The sequence below is a fragment of the Nuphar pumila genome, chromosome 7 (genome assembly GCF_984573655.1).
Source record: "Nuphar pumila chromosome 7, dmNupPumi1.hap1.1, whole genome shotgun sequence".
Classification (NCBI taxonomy): Eukaryota; Viridiplantae; Streptophyta; class Magnoliopsida; order Nymphaeales; family Nymphaeaceae; genus Nuphar; species Nuphar pumila.
In genome coordinates this window covers 95,937,297-95,944,928 of record NC_143255.1, presented here as the reverse complement: position 1 = coordinate 95,944,928, position 7,632 = coordinate 95,937,297, and the positions used below count along the sequence as shown (strand labels likewise).

Below are 7,632 nucleotides of genomic sequence, written 5' to 3'. Positions count from 1 at the left end.
AAGTTAGTTATACTAATGCAAGATTTTTAGTGGTTTACTACCATGCAATTAATCGGGAGATATTAATGCTATTGAAACTTGCATCAAACATTTAGCTGAAATCATAGTGAGGGCAATCCAAACAGTGTTATATTTGAAATTATTTTAGATAATTATGTATTTAAAGCAATTCCAGAATGCTTCAGGTACTGAGGGTGCGCCTCAGTACCTTGAGCGTGCGCCTCACCTGTGAGGCGTACGCTTCAAGTACTGAGGCATACACCTCTCACAACACTGGTATCAAATTCAATTTTCTATTTATTTCAAATTCCAAATTTTGAATTTCATTTTGATTTCAAATTCAAATATCAATTTCAAATTTTCCATTTTCAAACTTCAATTCTTAAATTCATTTCAATTCTTGATTTTTATTTCAAATTAAATTTCAAATTTCATTTTGAATTTCCAAACTCGATTCTAATCATTATTTTCAATTCAATTTTAAAATTTCAAATTTCAACTCCAAATTCTAAATTTGAATTTCAATTCCAAAGTTCAAATTCCAATTTCAAAGTTCAATTCCAAATTCTAATATTGATTTTCAAAGTTCAATTTCAAATTTCCAATTTCAAATCTAATTCTGATTTTCAATTCTAAAATTTCAAGTCCAATGTTAAATTTGATTTCTAAGTTCACTTCTAAATCCAAAAAAATCAAATCCAATTTCGATTTCAATCAATTAAGATTTTGAATTTCATTTTAAGTTCAACTTTCAATTTTTGCAATTTCGAATTTTGATTCGATTTCAAACTCCATTTCAGAATCAAATTCAATTTCCAGAATCAAAATCAAATGTAACTTCAAGTTTTTCAATTCAAATTTAATTTTTCAATTCAAGTTTAATTCTTCCATTTCTTAAAGGATATTCTCAAATACATTTCAAAATCACTTGGAAAATTTTAAATTTTTTAAATCTTTCTAAAAGCATATATATTTTTAAAGTTCAAAATCATAGCACAAGCATGATTCAATATGCATTTTAGGACTTAGAATAATTTTTTAGACAAATTTAGGCAAGTTAAAGGCATAAATTTGATTATTGATTCATTACTCCTGGTAAAAGCGTCAGAAATGGTTGAACCTTGTACCGACGAACAAATCTCGTCTCCTCATTTTTTCATATTTTTTTTAAAATAAAGGCGAGTAAATTTTTAAAATCTTTTTCCAAAGGTCAAGTGAGACCATGGGAGAGTTTTCTCTTTTCCTTAAAAAAAAAAGATTTTTTTTTTCAACGATCACAACCTCTAAATATAAAAAATTTATAATCTAAAATATATCGCTTATTAAATGAATTATCTAAGTCTGTTGATGAAAAACTCAATCGTTAAAAAATTGATACGCTTCACTTCTGAATAGGCTATTTTTAATAAAATATAAAAATACTTAAAATTAATTTTTAATAGTATTTTAATGGTTTTAACATGTATCGCGTTCTGATTGACACTTAATAGTTTTTAAAATTATTTTTGAACCGATTCAGAATGATTCACTTGAGTATGGGCAGATTCACCTGAACAGTTGGCCAAACGATACACGGCCAACATTGGTTTCAACTCAAGCCAAGCCCATTAAGTGACATTGGTTTTTGTCATCACATAAAAACAAGAAGAATAACATTGAATTCTAAACGACTCGTTTATGCTTATTAAGTGAGGAGACATGCTGTGCGGGATTGGTCATCGCACCTAGTGACGTAAAACCCCCAAGGCTGCCCATTCACCTACCCGAATCTGAATTATATTTGACCCGAATCCAAATCTGATTAACTCAAATCCAATGCGATTTTACCTTTTTTAGTCAGAATCTAACCCAAATTCGACCCGTTGTAAATATAGATAGAATGGCTAGGTTGCACTACTGTAACAGAGAGCTCTCCAGCTAGAATCCTATAGGAGCATGCTTACCAATCGAAAAATTACAGTTAGTTTTTAGATAAAAAAAATACTTTGGAATAAATTTGCCTCTTGAACAAATTTGTCGAGTGGATAAAAATGTATAAGAAACCAAACGGCTAAGAACTTTCGTAGGAACAGCTAAAAGAACATCGGGTCCAGTCATGCCCACACCAGACCCGAACACCAACTGATACAACCCATCCATATTGGAAATCGTAGTCGCATAAAACTTCTCAATAAGTTGGAATCCGTAAAGCTGGTATTTGCTCCTTGTGGAAAACAGTATGAGGGATGGCAGTCGACCTGTGGGTGGGGGACAAGGTCTCAAAATCCGGATCTCCATTCCAGCACGGGTTTGGATTTTAACCTCCATCTCCATTTCATGTCCTCCATCCCCAGTCCAAATGGGGCGAGTTGGGGCGGAGCCCCATTTCTCCTCGATACATTGCCATTCTTAAAAAAAGATTGGGGACGGGGCGGGGCGGGACGGGGCGGGGCGGGGGAAAGCATAAGTCCATCCCTGCACGGGTTTTGATTTTAACCTCCATCCCTGTTTGATATCCACCATCCCCTGTTTCCCTCCGGTCCATTTCCATCTCCGTTTCATATCCTCCATCTAAATGTTAGTTTTTTTTTTTTTTATTTGAGAAACTGTGGTCGATATTTAAGACTTTTATCTGAAAAAAAAAAAGAAAAAAGAAGGAAGGTGAGATGGAAAAATTATCGCAAATTCTTGCGTTGCATCATGCAAAACGAAGTGAACTGTACATGTAACAGAAGTAGCCATTGATCTGTACAATATCACAATTTTGTCCCTGATATCTCGACTAGGTTGGGTTGGCGATAGGTCCATGGTTGACTTGGCTCAATGTTGTTGACTCATGCCAAGCCTTAATCAAGTTAGATAATAGCTTTAGTGATTCCTTTTGAGTATTGACTGCTACCGAGCAATCCTTAACCTGTCTCAATAAGTTGGTTAAGTAAAGCAAGACTAGGCCGACTCCATCGAGGCAAAACCAACCTACTTCACCAACTCTAGCAACAACTTGGTCATGGTGTTAGCCAATTCTAACAAGGTCAAGACTAGGCGGTCAACGATCAAGGACAGGACACTGACGGAGCCATCCTTGGCTTGAAAGAGAGAAAACAAGGTTTGAACTTAGTCTTGACCTTGACCACGGGAGTTCGTACTCAATATTGTGAATTTTAGAATGGATGAGGGCGTTTTCGTCCAGAAAAAATTCCGCCCTGGCAGCCACTTTTTTTCTCCAATGGACAGAGACGCCTTCGACGTCCAGCCAATCAGAGCCCGTGAATGGCATTGACGTAATTTACCCAAAATCGAATGGCACTCTTCAATCACGTCCACTTATATAACCCCCCGCCTTCCGGCTTCCCTTCCCACTCTTGCTCTTCCGAGAACTCAAACCCAAAACCAACGCCCTCCTCCGTCGTCCTCTGTCAGTTTTACGGCGATCGAAAAAATGACCGGCGTGTGTAAGGCGAACAATTTCCGGCACATCGTGCGGATCAGGCAGATGCTGAGGCAATGGCGGAGGAAGGCGCGGCTCTCCAGGGTCCTAGGCGTCGCGGGACGCGGGGTAATTCCGCCCGACGTTCCAGCGGGCCACCTGGCGGTTTACGTCGGGAGGAACCGCCGGAGGTTCGTCGTCCGGGCGAGCTACCTCAACTTACCGGCGTTCCGGAAGCTCCTGAGCGAGGCCGAGGAGGAGTACGGTTATGACCACGCCGGCCCGATCGCCATCCCCTGCGACGAGCTCCTCTTCGAGGAGATCCTCCGCCTCATCGGCGGCGACGACGCCGACGCCTCCTCCTCCTCCTCCAAGCGTCGCGGCTCGCGCCACCGTCCGTCGAACGTATCCGACACCGACGAGCTTCAGCACCGGTGCTCCGACGCGAGGTTCTGGACGGAGACCACGCCGCTTCTCAACCACGTCGCCGAAAGATCCATTGGCTAGTACGACGGCTTCAGATCCGGCAACCGATTACATAAATACCCTCTTCTTTCTCCACAAATAACAAGAATCACCCTCTTTCTCCCATCCCCCAAGGAATTTTTTGCCTTGATGCTTCAGCTTCACTCCTCCCGGAACTCGGTGGCTCCGAACGGGAGGACAATTTGGGTATCAAGACTCGAGATCGGGGGTGTTTTCGTCCGCATGCGACGGTTTTGGCCGTTGAGAAAGAAGGTAAGGGTATTTTTGTAATTTGGTTGGCGATGACGTTGTTTCCCGTTAGGATCAAGCTGACGGGCTCGACCTCCCACCCTGATTTTATCCCTCTATTTTTGTACATAATATCGTTTTAATTTTTGTTTAATGGATTGAGGTCACGATGACCAAAACTTGTGCAAAATTTGGGTGCTTAAGACTTAAGCTGAGATCATTAAGCCTGATTTGTTTAATTATCCCAAAAGATGATTTTGCCATCCATCAATTTTCTAATTTTCAACCTCGTTGAATATTGTCTAATCGGATTGTAAAAGCAAAAACTGAATCTGGATCCTATTAGCCAATTAATGGTTACTATTTGATTCTAATATCTTTGAGATTTTGTTCAGATCCTGATGTAAAGCTCTATACTGAAACCAAACCCGATTATTTAAGGGATGTTACTTACTCTATCAAGCGAATACACGACAAAATGCATTTGTATTTGTATTCAATCGGATCTCCAACCCAAATCCAAACTATTGACATCCCTAAACTGAATGCCTTGAGAACCAGGCTAGTTTAAGGCGTTCGGAGCATTGAAAATGAGTTTTCATCACCATTATCGCAATAAATTTAAAGATCATTAAAATGTAGCCATATTTTGTCACTCATCTTAAACGGACACAAATATTGCGATATTCATGTTTTTATTGAACAATTGTCAAGACAAAAAGGATTTTACGTTTTTATTTGTATTTTTACATTTTAAACTTATTTACTTTTGGTCATGATAAAAACACACAAAAAGAAAACATACCAATTTCAAATGAGAAATTAACAACTATTGAAACTTGCCACAATGGTCTTCACGTGCATGCTGAATATTCTAGTAATTCTAATAAACGATTCACTTGTTGAATTCTTAATTAATTTGCAATTCTTTTTCAATTTTGTTCCTCTTGTCACCACCGGCAACTGTCAAGTCCTCCAAGCGGCATGCTATGTTAACTCTCGCAATAATTATAGTATTTTTAATTGCAAATTTTATAATTTATTGAGTGAATGTTAGGAGTTTTGTACTTTAATTGTTAATTTTGTAATTTATAATTAATGCATGCTAAATCCGATTTTTTGTATCGTGTATGCTTCAAATTTTAAAAGATTTATATTTTAATTGATAATTTAAAATTTTATTTACTATATGCAAGATAAATCTAATTTAAGTATGTATTATATATTTTAGGGGTTTTGCATCTTATATATAAAAAAGTTCTATGATAATAATCTAATGGGTGCTTTTATCTCGTTTGGTGGCCGCAACAAATTCTTGAAAATGGCCCCTATCTAGCTTAAAAAATAGGCTCTCACAACTCTTCTGCTGCCACGTGTCAAAGTTGTGAAACCCTTTTTTCTCGAGATCTTTTTGAAAAAAGGGTTCTTAAGATGGCTTGAAAAAATTGCTTCATTAAATTTTGTTTTTTTGGCAAAAAAAAGATCTCTGTTTTTCCATTGAACCAAAAGAAACACCTTTTTGTCAATAACATAATTGATTAAACAAATGCAATGTGCTGCTTCACCATTCCATCTGCTCCTGGACCCATGCATGACAGGCTGTGTGGGAAAGATGGAAGAGTCCCGACAAGGTGATTTGACAAAACACAAACTTTTGCATTTTGAAATCATCACCGTCCATTACCTCAATCAAATGATGACATTAGCACCTTTGGTGGGCCCAACTGTTAGCACAATGAATGGTGGTGACTTCAAAACACAAAAAAATATCTGCTTTATCAAGTGAGCAAATCTGTCTTTAGAAGATGGAGGGTAATCAGGTGCAGAATGAAATAGACCAAGGAAATGAAATTCTTGATAAATTGTAAGGTAGGTGTGATTGATATTCATTCCTATATAGTAGACGCTATTACTAATACAAACATATAAAACATAGATGCTCACCTTAATTTAGATTTCTGCCTATGCTTGAATGCGAGATCAGAGGCAATCACATGCACTTTTTTTTTTAGATAGAAAAGCTGACGCAGTAGCTGCTCCTACCAAACAAGCACATGCATCCTACCCTTCTATGTTCCAAGACCCACACAACCACCCAATCTTGGCATTTCTCGATATGGGTGTGGTCTCCATCTTGAGAAATATTGAAATGGGTGGCTGTCAGTGGCACTGCATAAAAAATGCTCATATATAAATGGGTAATATATCCGTGTTAAATGAAACATTTTTTGATAGGCAAGCTGGGGTTAGGCAGGCCCGTACCAGTTATACAACGATCCCATTGGGATTCAAACTTGCAACGTCTCAACACAAAGGTGACGTGTATTAGCTGCTTTTACCGGACAAGCTGAGACCTCGTTGGTGTGCTAAATGAAACAAGCTAAATAAGGCTTTTGAGTTTTTTAGTTTATTTTTAAATTCTGACTATACAAATCTAATTTTTGTACTCGATTTTAGACAGATCAGCTCTTGAAGTGTTCGATTCCGACAGGTGGGTTGGGTTTTATAAGGCTTGAAAAAGCAACGGTAAAAAATCTTTGTAAATTTTTTAGGCTCCAAATATTTTTTTTTCTTGAAAAACACATGATTCAAGTGTAGATTCCAGTGAATCGATCATGCCCAATACATTTATGGGGTCGGAACAATAAAAAAAAATAACGAGGAAACTGCAAAACCCATTTAGCATATTTCATTTAACATGGATGCATTACCCATATATATAGAGAGAGATAAATGGGTAAGTGTTAAATGAGTTTTTCAAAGTTTTTTTATTTTATTTTTAAATTCTGACAGTAAGATATGATCCATGTACTTGATTTTATAGGGATCATCTCTTAAAGCGTTCGATTCCAACACATGGGTGGGTTTTTATAAGGTTCAAAAAATCAACGGTCTAAAATCTTTATAAAATTTGAGTCTCTAAATATAATTTTTTCATCGAAAACACGAATCCATGTGTGGATTCCTCGTAAATCAACCATGCCCAACACATTTATGGGGTTGGAACTGCAAAAAAAACAACAAAAGAGCAGAAAACCCATTTAGCACGGATTTATCTCTCTCTCTCTCTCTCTAGAGAGAGAGAGCTAATGTGTTTAACTATAATTTTCATGAATTTTTTATTCTTTTCTTTTGAATCTAACCATACCAATGTGATTTATATGCTTTGTTTTATAAGAACCTGCTCTTGAATCGTCCGATTTTGATGCCAAGATTTTTTTAAGGTTTTAAAATCAATGTCTCATAATCTTCATAAGTATTTAAGCATTCAAAAATCATATTTTTTTCATCGAAAATCACGATCCAATAGTTGATTCCTAGCAAATTCACCATGCCAAGCACATCGATTTGGACAAAAAACATTAGAAATGCCTTATTTCTATTTCTCATATTTCAGTTCTCATATTCTAATACCCATATTTTTAAATATTTTTTGCATCTTATCCTACACACCCGCACCCGACCCATACGTGACATAGATGGGCATCCTCCGAATCATATATAGTCTTAGG

The 7,632-nt window shown here is 37.0% G+C and overlaps 1 pseudogene across 1 annotated transcript; it reads left to right on the top strand.

Annotated features, from left to right (window-relative positions):
• Positions 1 to 3,356: 3,356 nt before the first annotated feature.
• Positions 3,357 to 4,310, top strand: LOC149832536 (protein SMALL AUXIN UP-REGULATED RNA 51 pseudogene; annotated as a pseudogene). Its single transcript, XR_016433111.1, has one exon. The product of XR_016433111.1 is annotated as a protein SMALL AUXIN UP-REGULATED RNA 51 pseudogene (transcript).
• The last annotated feature ends 3,322 nt before the right edge of the window (positions 4,311 to 7,632 follow it).